Consider the following 12,979-nt stretch of genomic DNA (forward strand, 5'->3'; position numbering starts at 1 on the left):
AGAAATGCAAATCAAACCAACATTGAGATACCATCTCACGTCAGTTAGAATGGCGACCATTAAAAAATCTGGGGTCAGGCGCGGTGGCTCACGCCTGTAATCCCAGCACTTTGGGAGGCCGAGGCGGGTGGATCACGAGGTCAAGAGATCGAGACCATCCTGGTCAACATGGTGAAACCCTGTCTCTACTAAAAATACAAAAAATTAGCTGGGCATGGTGGCGCGTGCCTGTAGTCCCAGCTACTCGGGAGGCTGAGGCAGGAGAATTGCCTGAACCCAGGAGGCGGAGGTTGCGGTGAGCCGAGATCGCGCCATTGCACTCCAGCCTGGATAACAAGAGCCAAACTCCGTCTCAAAAAAAAAAAAAAAAAAAAAAAAAATCTGGAGACAACAGATGCTGGAGAGGATGTGGGGAAATAGAAACACTTTTACACTGTTGGTGGGAGTGTAAACTAGTTCAACCATTGTGGAAGACAGTGTGGCGATTCCTCAAGGACCTAGAAATAGAAATTCCATTTGACCCAGCAATCCCATTACTGGGTATATATCCAAAGGATTATAAATCATTCTACTATAAGGACACGTGCACACGAATGTTCATTGCAGCACTGTTTACAATAGCAAAGACCTGGAACCAACCCAAATGCCCATCGATGATAGAATGGACAGGGAAAATGTGGCACATATACACCATGGAATATTATGTAGCCATCAAAAACAAAGAGTTTGTGTCCTTTGTAGGGACATGGATGAACCTGGAAACCATCATTCTCAGCAAACTGACACAAGAGCAGAAGATCAAACACCGCATGTTCTCACTCACAGGTGGGAGTTGAACCATGAGAACACATGGACACAGGGAGGGGAGCACTACACACCAGGGTCAGTTGGGGGGAAATAGGGAAGGGATGGTGGGGGGTGGGGAGTTGGGGAGAGGTAGCAAGGGGAGAGATGCCAGATGTAGGTGATAGGGAGGAAGGCAGCAAATCACACTGCCACATGTGTACCTATGCAACAATCTTTCATGTACTTCACGTGTACCCCCAAACCTAAAATGCAATAAAATAAATAAATGGGGGAAAAAAACCTACAGCAACCTTTCAAGTTGTAGACAGTACAATGAGATATAAATAGAAACAACAAAAAGTTTAAAAGTCGGCAGACAAAAGTAAGGAGTAGATTATTAGTCTTTATTATTCTCTTTGCTTGTTAATTTGTTTACACGCAGTGTTAAGTTGTTATCAGCTACAAATAGTCCGTTATAAGATAGTATTTGCAAGTTTCACAGTAACTGCAAATCAAAAAACATACAACAGATACATAAAAATAAAAAGTAACAAATTAAATTTTACCATCAGAGAAAATTATCTTGGTGAAAAGGAAGACAGGAAAGAAGGAAAGAAGGAAAGCAACCACAAACAAATGAGAATATGGTGGGAGTTGGTCCTTACTCATCAATAATAACATTGAGTGTTAATGAACTAAACCCTCCAGTCAAAAGACATGGAGTGGCAGAATGGATGGAAACACAACACCTCATGATCTGTTGCTTTACAAGACTCACACAGATTGAAAAGAAAGGGATGGAAAAAGACATCCCATGCTAATAGAAACCAAAAAAGAGCAGACAAAATAGATTTCAAGACAAAAACTCTACAAAGAGACAAAGAAGGTCGTTATATAATGATAAAGGGGTCAATTCAGCAAGAGTATATAACAACTGAAATATATATGCACCTATATTAGAGCACCCAGATATATAAAGCAAATATTATTAGAACTAAAGAGATATAATCCAATATAATAAGAGCTGGGGACTTCAACACCCCAGTTTCATCATTGAAAAGATCTTCCAGACAGAAAATCAACAAAGAAAGATCAGACTTAATCTCCACTATAGACCAAGTGAACCTATTAGATATTTATAGAAGATTTCAACCAATGGCTGCCGAATATACATTCTTTTCCCCAGCACATGGATCATTCCCAAGGATAGATTATATGTTAGGTCACAAAACGAATCTTAAAACATTCGAAAAAATTGAAATCATATTGACCATCTTCTGTGACCACAATGCAATAAAACTAGAAATCAATAACGCGGAATTTTTAGAACTACACAAAAACAAAATTAAAAAATATGCTCCTGAATAACCTGTGGGTCAATGAATAAATTAAAAGAAAATGTAGGCCAGGCCCAGTGGCTCACACCTGTAATTCCAGCTCTTTGGGAGGCCAAGGCAGGCGGGTCATAAGGTCAAGAGATTGAGACCATCTTGGCCAACATGGTGAAACCCTGTCTCTACTAAAAATATAAAAAATTAGCTGGGCATGGTGGTGTGTGTCTGGAATCCCAGATACTTGGGAGGCTGAGGCAAGAGAATTGCTTGAACCTGGGAGGCAGAAGTTGCAGTGAGCCAAGATCGTGCCACTGCACTCCAGTCTGGCAACAGAACAAGACTCCATCTCAAAAATAAATAAATAAATAAATAAAAGAAAATTTAAAACTCCCTTGAAACAAATGATAATAGAAACAAAACCTGTGGGATATGGCTAAAGCAATACTAAAAGGGAAGTTTACAGCTATAAGTGCCTTTATCAAAAAAGAAGAAAAACTTCAAATAAACAACCTAAGGATGCATCTTAGAGAACGAGAAAAGCAAGAACAAATCAAACTCAAAATTAGTAGGGGAAAAGAAATAATAAAGATCAGAGCAGAAATAAATGAAATTGAAATAAAAACAATACAAAACATCAAAACAAAGCTGATTTTTTGAAAAGATAAACAAAATTGACAGTTCTTCAGCCACACAAATGAAGAAAAAAGAGAGAAGACCTAAATAAATAAAATCAGAGATGAAAAAGAAGGCATTTCAACCAATCCAGCAGAAATTCAAAGGATCATTAATGGTTACTATGAACAACTATATGACAATAAATTGGGAAATCTAGAAGAAATGAAAAAATTCCTAGACACATATAACCTACTAAGAATGAACCATGAAGAAATCCAAAACCTGAACAGACCAATAGCAAGTAATGAGATTAAAGCTATAATGAAAAGTCTCCCAGCAAGGAAAGACCTGGGACCCAATGGCTTTATTGCTAAATTCTACCAAATACTTGGTAGAAAAAGTAATACCATCTTACTCAAACTATTCCAAAAAATAAAGGTAAAGGGAATACTTCCAAACTCATTCTACAAAGCCAGTATTACCTTGATACCCAAACATGTCAAAACATATCAAAAACACGAAGATATCAGCCTGGGAAACATGGTTAAACCCGATCTTTACAAAAAATACAAAAATAAGCCATGTATGATGGTGCATGCCTATAGCCTCAGCTACTCAGAAGGCTGAGGTGGGAGTATCACTTGGGCCCAGGAAGTCAAGGCTACATTGAGCTGTGATCATGCAATCACACTCCAGCCTGGGCATCAGAGTGAGACTCTGTTTCAAAGCAAAACAAAACAAAACAAAACAAAACAAAACAAACAAAACAAAAAGCAAAAAACCACAAAGACAAGGATATATTAAAAAAAAACAGGGACAGGCCAATAACACTGATGAATATTGATGCAAAAATCCTCACCAAAATACTAACAAATTGAATACAAAAACAAATTAAAAATGTAATTCATCATGGAGAAGTGAGATTTATCCCAAGAATGTAAGAATGGTTTAACATATGCAAATCAATTAATGTGATAAATCATACCAATTAAACAAAGTACAATAACCATATGATCATTTCAATTGATGCTGAAAGAGCATTTGATAAAATTTAACATTCCTCCATGATAAAACCCCCCAAAAAACTGGGTATAGAAGAAACATACCTCAACATAATAAAAGCCATATATAATAGACCCAAAGCTAGTATCATACTGAATGGAAAAAACACTGAAAGCTTTTCCTCTAAGATCTGAAACATGACAAGGATGCCCAGTTACATCACTATTATTCTACAAGGTATTGGAAGTCCTAAGCTGGAACAATCAGATGAGAGAAAGAAAGGACATCCAAATTGGAAAGGAAGGAATTAAATTATCCTTGTTTGCAGATAATATGATCTTATATTTGTAAAAACTAGACTCCAGCAAAAAACTATTAGAACTAATAAACAAATTCAGTAATGTTGCAGGTTACAAAATCAACATACAAAAGTCATTAGCATTTCTATATGCAACAGCAAATAATCTAAAAATGAAATTTAAAAAGTAATCTCATTCATAATAGCTACAAATAAAATAAAATACCTCAGAATTAACCAAAGAAATGAAAGATCTCTACAATGAAAACCAGAAAATATTGATGCAAGAAATTGAAGAGGATACAAAAAAGGGAAAGATATTCCATGTTCATGGATTCAAAGAATGAGTATTGTGAAAATGTCCATACTACCCAAAGCAATCTACAGATTCAGTGCAATCCCTATCAAAATACCAAGTCATCCTTCACAGAAATAGAAAAAAAAAATGAATCTTAAAATTTATATAGACCCACAAAAGACCCAGAATAGCCAAAGCTATCCTAAGGGAAAAAAAAAAAAAAAAAAAAAAAACCTGAAGGAATCACACTGACTTCAAATTATACTACAGAGCTATAGTCACCAAACTGCTGGGGTTCGTTCCACAGACCCTCACTGCACAACGGATGAATAACGTGCTCAACACACCAATATTGAGTGAAAGAGTGGACCAGGGGACCAGGCCACTGACTGAAAGAGTTGCAGCTGCCATGGCAGCCCTGACTTGCTGGCCCTCCTGGCATTTATTCAGCACACATTCAATGACAAGGGCTTTAAGTAAACACCACTAGATGGCAATTAACCTGGTCACCCTCCCCCAGAAGAGCCATCCTGCCCATGAATTAAAGGTTAGTTTTAGGACCACGTGAGTAAACAAGTTACTTATGTAAACTCTCCCACATTCCCTTGTTATTTGCTTTTCTGCGATCAACTCAGGGTAAAGAGGATTAGGCTGCCTTCAGCCAAATCTGTTACTGAGGCCATGCAATGCCCCAGCCTTCTAAGGTTTGTGACTACTTCCTATAGCTATCTTTAAATTTTTCCTCTAAAATTTTTCCCACCACCCTGACTGAACTCCCACACCAAAACATCATGGTACTGGCATAAAAACAGACAGACCAGTGGAACAGAATAGAAAACCCAGAAACAAATCCATACATCTGTGGTGCACTCATTTTTGACAAAAGTACCAAGAACATACAGTGGGGAAAGGACAGTCTCTTCAATAAATGGTGCTAGGAAAACTGGATATCTGTATGCAGAAGAATGAAACTAGACCCCTATCTTTTACCATATACAAAAATCAAATCAAAATGGATTAAAGACTTAAGGCTAAGATCTCAAACTATGAATCTACTAAAAGAAAAGTTTGAGGAAACTCTCTGGACATTGGACTGGGCAAAGATTTATTGAATAACACCCTAGAAGCACAGGCAACCAAAGCGAAAATGTACAAATGGGATCACATCAAATTTAAAAGCTTTGGTACAGTAAAGGAAACAATTCACAAAGTGAAGAGACGACCCACAGAATGGGAGAAAATATTTGTATGCTATCTATCTGACATGGAATTATTAACCAGAATATACAAGGAGCTCAAACAACTTTACAGGAAAAATATCTAATAGCCCAATTATAAAATGGGTGAAAGATCTGAATAGACATTTCTCAAAAGAAGACATACAAATGGCAAACAGGTATGTGAAAACGTGCTCAACATCACTGATTATCAGAGAAATGCAAATCAAAACTACAATGAGATATCATCTCATCACAGTTAAATTGGCTTTTATCTAAAAGACAGGCAATAACAAATGCTGGTGAGGATGTGGAGAAAAGAAAGCCCTCATACACTGTTGGGTGGGAACATAAATTAGTACATCCACTATGGAGAACAGTTTGAAGGTACCTCAAAAAACTAAAAATAGAGCTACCATATGATCCAGCAATCCCACTCCTAGGTATACAGCTAAAAGAAATCAGTATACTGAAGAGATATCTGCATTGCTACATTTGTTGCAGCTGTATTCACAATACCCAAGATATGGAAGTAACCCAAGTATCCATCAACAGACAAATGGATAAAGAAAATGTGGTACATATACACAGTGAAGTACTATTCAGACATAAAAAAGAATGAGATCCTATCATTTGCAACAATATACATGGAACTGTAGATACTTATGTTAAGTGAAACAAGCCAAGCACAGAAAGATAAACATAGCATGTTCTTACTTATTTGTGGGAGCTAAAAACTAAAACAATTGAACTCACTGAGATACAAAGTGGAATAATGGTTACCAGAGGCTGGGAAAGGTATTGGGGAGGTGGGGAGAAGTGGGATAGTTCATGGGTACAAAAATAATTAGATAGAATAACTAAGACCTAGTATGTGCTAGCACAACAAGGTGACTATAGTTAAAATAATTTAATTATCCATTTAAAAATAACAAAAATACATTAGTCACATGTGGTGGTGAATACCTGTAATTCCAGCTACTTAGGAGGCTGAGGCAGGAGGATTGATTGAACGCTGGAGGCAGAGGTTGCAGTGAGCTGAGATCACGCCATTGCACTCCAGCCTGGGCAACAAGAGCAAAACTCCATCTCAAAAAAAAAAAAGATATTAATTCAGATGATATGACATTACTAAATTGTATACATATTTATAAATGTGTATTTCAACTGTCTCATTAGCCCTCCTCTCCATTCATTCCTATTTTTCTGCAGTTAAGAATACTATAAAAATGTGATTATTCTTTAATATCAGAAAAGAATATACAGGCTAAGTCTTCTGGTCAAAAGTTAAATACTGATGGAATCAAGTATTTTGTATAAAGTTTTCATTTGTTATTGCTAACTCTATTTTGTGTTTTGTATATAGTATTATAGTATGTGTGTATTACTTATAGAGTAAGCAATTGAATAATTTGTTAGTAAAAATAAAACCACATTGACTGATACTGCTGTAGACATAGCTTGAGTTTTATGTCTCCTTTTTGCTCTTTTTCTGAGACAGAAGAAAGAATAAATCTAAAATGAACATTAAAATAGTCTCCATTTCAGCTTGCTATGTAACTTGGGAGTATAAAACTATACTTCTCTTTATCTGCATGTAAGTTTGCTGTTAAAATGTGAATTTCTAAGGGTGTGTTTGAAATTCTGTTTTTTGAGATGGAGTCCTACTCTGTTGTCCAGGCTGTAGTGCAGTGGCCTGGGGAAGGCTTGGATTAAGAAGCTTTTCAAGATCTGTAAACAGTGGAATTAGAAGCCCTTAGTAAATGTCATATTTTTTCCCTTGACATCTATCATGTTTTTGGAATATAAAATGCCTATTTAACTCCAGCCTAGGTGACAAAGTGAGATCCTGCCTCAGAAAAAAAAAAAAAGCCAAGTTTGGTAGCTCATGCCTGTGACCCCAGCACTTTGGGAGGCTGCAGTGGGAGGACTGCTTGACGCCAGGAGTCTGAGACTACCCTGGCCAACATAACAAGATCCTGTCTCTGTTTAAAATACACACACACACACACACACACACACACACACACACACAGAGAGAGAGAGAGAGAGAGAGAGAGAGAGAGAAAGAGAAATACGTATTTTATATAGCCTTGACTTCCTATTTTACTTTTGGTTTAGGAAAGAATAGCATGAAAAGTACAGCTTCTCGGTCCTCTTTAAAACTCTGCTGGGCCTTTGCACTGAAATCTGTCTTTGTTTTGGTTTAATTCGCTTCCTTTTCAAATCTATGTCATAGCCCTGCTTGGTTGTTTCTTTATGTGTGCTAGAAAGCAGGGCCTGTGAGAGGAAACCCTCAGTTACATCAGGGTTAACAGAGCACAGGAAGTTTACACACAGAGCAAAGCCATTTGCTAGAATTGGTTTTGATCCTTCCGTTTCAAAAATAAAGTTGCTGTTTGTGTTGGAGATGCTGTCATCAGAATTCTGTGGCACAAAGAGAAAGATATAAAAATATCTCTCTGACATGCAACTTTCCCCCTTCTTCTATCCCCTTGCTGGGAGTGCCGGAAGAGGATCCCACGCTGACTGGAAGCATTAGGTCGTCTGTTTGAATCCCAGTGATTGGGAAAGAAATGTGATTAATAATCAGTGAGTAGTAGAGAAAAAAGGAACTCAAGGAGATAGTAGAGCTGTTAATTTCACTCTGGACATTTCCTCAAGGCTAGTTGACTCGGAAAGCTTCAATGCTCCCTAGCAGCTGCAGGATCTACTTTGGGAGCTGCCAAGTTTCCTCTCTGATTCTTTCTCCCGCCCTGAGAGCAGGCAGGAAGGAAAGTTTCTGGACTAATATTCGTCTGTTTATTAGGCGTGGGCCTTGGTTGAAGTCTGTCTAGGAAAACTCACAAGTATAGAAATCTCGGTATTACCACTGTTTCTGCGCTGAGATTTAGACTGCTTTGCTTCCAGCGTCATACATCATAATTGAGGTGAGTTGTTTCATTCTTTCCAATCTTCATACTTAGTAGAAAATCTTGTTTCTTTTTTGATATGTGTTTTAACAAATATGTCACTTAAATCAGTACTTTTCATACATTAACATGCATAGGAATCACCTGGAGATCTTGCTAAAAAACAGGCACTGCAGAACTCAGGGGGCCTGGGCAGGGTGGGGGGGCCTCTGATTCTGCATGTCTTAACTGACCTCTATAGACCACACCTTGAGTAGAAAGGGATCAAACTCTGTAGATGTTTTGCTTTTCTGGGGGGGTTGAGCATTGTAGGCAGGATGAAGGTATTTGGCTGAACACATGATTTACGCTGAGCACCTGAGAGGACAATCAGACAACACCCCTTCCCTGGTTGTACCTACCTTGATGGCTATCTCTGTTTTGGGGTTTCTGTTAAGCAGATCCTAGGTGTGGTAAGCCAGTTTACCACCAAGCGAAAGAGGATGTTTGGCTTCTCCTTAGATTATATAGGTCACTTGGAGCAGAGCCAGAAATCATTTTGTAATTTTTGGATAACTGTCTCTATAACACCTCCCCTGGTGTGGCTGGTGGCCACTTTGAACATTTCAGCTTTAATTATAAATATGGCTGAGTGCAGTGGCTCACGCTTGTAACCCCAGCACTTTGGGAGGCCAAGGTGGGTGGATCATCTGAGGTCAGGAGTTCAAGACAAGTCTAGCCAACATGGTGAAACCTTGGCTCTACTAAAAATACAAAACTTAGCTGGGTGTGGTGGCATGCCTGTAATCCCAGCGACTGGGGAGGCTGAGGCAGGAGAATCGCTTGAACCTGGAAGGCAGAGTTTGCAGTGAGCCACAATTGCACCATTGCACTCCAGCCTGGGTGACAAGAGCGAAACTCTGTCTCAAAAAGTAATAATGATAATAATAATGCATGCTAGAAAAAGAGCTGATTTCTTCCTTCTACCATTCGGAATTGAAGGTTATAAGGTATATGAATCTATTACATTGTTGAAAATCAGTTTGCCTAGGGAATAGAATATATTTTATCCTCCTGTAAGAAGCCTGGTAGTGTTCTTTAAATTCAGTATGTTCCCTGTCCTAAACAATATACACTTATCTGAAAGTTGCCTTTAACCTAGAAGAAATAAGCCAAGAGGAAAAAAGAGAATAGAAAGGAAAAACACCTATTCTGTCCCCGGTTGAGGCGGGGCGGAGGGCAGGGAATAGCAATGGGAAAAAAAGGGGGAGAAAAAAAGAATGGTAGCCAGGAGTTGACAGGAGACACAGCTTCACAAAATGAATAAAAGAAACTCTAGCCTGGAAACAGTCTTCCCCACACACGCATGGGAGATCTCCTAGAGTGGTAGCTTGTATCTTTCTTAGTTGGAAAAATGTGATGGAGACAGAGTAGGTAAGTTGTAAATTGTTCTCTTTTTTTTATAGAAATGGGGGTCTCACTATATTCCCCAAGCTGGTTTTGAATTCCTGGGCTCATGTGATCCTCCTGTCTCAGCCTCCCAAAGTGCTGGGATTATAGGTGTGAGCCACCGCGTCCAGCCAATTTTTTTCTAGTGAACATGCTGAAGCCATTTGTCACTAAATCAAGGAAGGGCTATGCAAGCAGTGGTCAGACGAGTGTGCAGGCCTGGGTGAGGCCTGGCATGAGTCTGTGGAACCATTGCCAGACCGACGGAAATCTCTTCTGTTCGAACTAAGTTTCAGATAACATTCCCTTCTATTATGGTCTATCATTAGAGGTGTTATGAAAAACCATAACCCTTGTAGCGTGAGCACCGACTGATCAGAATACAAGCTAACATACTCAACCCATCCAACAGCAGTTGGCGGGTAGACAGTAAGCCTGTATGGGGCTGAATATCAGTCTAAGCTATCCCAGGTCTGAATTAAACTTTTTGGGGGTAGAAATTGTAAGGCCGCAGATGAGTTTAGAGACATATAGCCTGGTTTCCACCATTATCTGCCAACTCTCTGGCCCCATCCTCTCGGATGAGGCCATTTCTCTCTCTTTTCAAGCCTGGAGTAATCCTTCAGTCTAGCTGTCTACTCCTGCAGCTGATACTATAGAAAATAGAGTTCCCCTAGGGAACTACAAGACTCAAAATCCCATCTGCTGCCTGAACAGGAGAAGGGAAAGCACATATATCGTCTTGTGAAGTGTTACAGCAGAAAATGAAATCTGATTACCACACTATCCAACTGTACAAATCACTGTCCCATAGATGATCCCCCTTGATTTTTCACAACCTTCCTGGAGTATATGGGTCAAGGAGTTTGCTATTTCAAGCTCTGAATGGAGAAACAAAAGTCACAGTGAAGCAATTTGCCAAAGGTGCACAGCTGCTCTGTGGGTGTGCTGGAATTTGAGCTCATGCAGGTTTGCTCCGAATTCAGGTGCATCCTGTGCTTTTCTGGCCTCGACATCTTCTCAAGACCTCTGATGGCCTCTTGTTCTGTACAAGCATTTGTTTCCTTTCATGGTTTGAAATCTTTGCATTAAAAATAATCCTATTTCTACTTTTTTTGGTCAAAATTACTCATGTGTTTGCCTTAAGTTTTATCTCCATTAAGGCCTTTACTCCTCAGGAATAAAATGTTTGAGAGTAGCACTACTCAAACTTTCTCAGGCTAAGAAGTCACCTGGGGAGCTTGCTGAAACTCAAATCCTTGGGCTCCAACTCCAGAGACTCTGCTTCCCTGGGTCAGGCCCCAGCCGTGTGAATTGGCATTCTAATAAGCTCCCAGATGATTCTGGTGCTACCACTCAGAGACCACACTTTTAAGCAAAAGTCACAGCTTTAGTCAATATTTTAAAAGAATACATTTATGGTTAAGTGAGGGGGGCTTAGTGTACTTTTGCATATGTATATTATTTATTTATTTTTATTTAAAAAAATTTTTTGAAACAGGGTCTTGCTGTGTTGCCCAGGCTGGAGTACAGTGGTGTGAACATGGCTCACTGCAGCCTCTACCTCAAGGCTTCCACGTCAACCTCCCGAGTAGCGGGGACCACAGGCACATGCCACCACACAGAGTGAATTTTTAAATGTTTTTGTAGAGGCTGGGTCTTGCTATTTTGCCTCAAGCTGGTCTCAAACTCCTGGGCTCAAATGATTGCCCCGGCTCAATCTCCTGAAGTCCTGGGATCGCAGGCTTGAGCAGTGGTTTCTCTTTTTAAATGTGAAATGCTTCATGAACTTGCGTGTCGTCCTTGCACAGAGGCCTACCTAATCTTCTCTGTATCATTCCAATTTTAGTGCATATGCTGCTAAAAGGAGCATGTCAGTGTGCTTAATAACAGAATGTCATGCCAGAATTTCTGGGTTGGAATATTAATGCTATCACATGTGCAAGCTATGAGATCCTGGGGAAAGTTAGTCTTCCTATGCCTAAGTTGCCTAATTTGTAAAATGGGAATAGTAATACTACCTACTGCATAGAGTAGTTGTGAGGATTAAATGAGTTAGCAGTGCAGGACACAGAGTATCTCTATGTGAGTTTGCTATGATGATCACTAAGTTTTGCTCAGTAATTATGCTTTACAATAGAAATACCAACAATGCTTTACAATAGAAATACCAACAACAAGAATTCACACAGATCTCAAATGTTCTTCTTTGATGTTGGTGTTTTCCCAGGTTTAATCATGATCAAACATGTTCTTGTGTGTGTGCGTGTGAGGGACTAGTTGTCTTGGGCTGTCAGCTAGTCTGGTTATGTGGGGCTTTCCACATCATTCTGACAGATTAGACTTGACTCTGACAGTGATGAAAAGCCATCAACACAGCTCCAGGCTGGGGAGTGCAATCAGAATTGCATTTTAGAAATGTCTCTTGCTGTAGCATAGATGCCAGGTAGGAAGCAGGTGCGGCTAGAGGCAGAAACCTGTTTGAACAGACTGTTGCAATAATCCTAGAGAAAAATAGTAAGACTTAAACTAAGTGATATTGTTGCCTGTGTCCCCACCCAACTCTCATCTTGAATTGTAGCTCTCATAATCCCACGTGTTGTGGGAGGGACCTGGTGGGAGATGACTGAATCACAGGGGCAGTTTCCCCTGTACTATTCTTCCAGTAGTGCAGTCTCACAAGATCTGATGGTTTTATAGGGGGAAACCCCTTTCACTTGGCTATTTTTTTTCTCTCTTCCCTGTCACCATGTAAGATGTGCCTTTTGCCTTTCACCATGATTGAGAAAGACATGTGGATTCCCCAGCCATGTGGCACTGTGAGTCCATTAAATCTCTTTTCCTTTGTAAATTACCCAGTCTCAGGTATGTCTTTATCAGCAGTGTGAGAACGGACTAATACCCTAAAGCCGTAGGGTAAAGCACTGAGCAGAGATCCCATCAGGAGCCTGTCATGATTCAGAAGGGAAATATGATACCATATTAAAACACTTAGCTTATGCTTCCTATCTACATCGAAATCCTGTGAGAACTAAGATAGAGTCTACCTCCTATGGAGCCCCAGCCCTGGCTCATAGTAGGTCCTAGAT

The 12,979-nt window shown here is 39.5% G+C and overlaps 1 protein-coding gene, 1 long non-coding RNA gene and 1 other non-coding gene across 3 annotated transcripts in view; 1 reads left to right on the top strand and 2 right to left on the bottom strand.

Annotated features, from left to right (window-relative positions):
• Positions 1-7,706: 7,706 nt before the first annotated feature.
• On the bottom strand, positions 7,707-11,762 carry LOC116524417. Its single transcript, XR_004257323.1, has 3 exons — positions 11,681-11,762; positions 8,225-8,232; positions 7,707-7,717 (listed from the first exon to the last, which is right to left on the bottom strand). It is a non-coding gene; the product is annotated as an uncharacterized LOC116524417 (long non-coding RNA).
• Positions 7,941-12,979, top strand: part of ABCG2 (ATP binding cassette subfamily G member 2 (Junior blood group)) — a 123,542-nt gene continuing 118,503 nt past the window's right edge. The window contains exon 1 of the mRNA XM_032239654.1: positions 7,941-8,480. The gene's annotated coding sequence lies outside the window, so the exon portion shown is untranslated. The remainder of the gene's footprint in view (positions 8,481-12,979) is intronic.
• LOC116524578 lies at positions 11,657-11,763 on the bottom strand. Its single transcript, XR_004257403.1, has one exon. It is a non-coding gene; the product is annotated as a U6 spliceosomal RNA (small nuclear RNA).

The sequence above is a fragment of the Sapajus apella genome, unplaced genomic scaffold (assembly GCF_009761245.1).
Source record: "Sapajus apella isolate SASKATOON/1434 unplaced genomic scaffold, GSC_monkey_1.0 scaffold45, whole genome shotgun sequence".
Classification (NCBI taxonomy): Eukaryota; Metazoa; Chordata; class Mammalia; order Primates; family Cebidae; genus Sapajus; species Sapajus apella.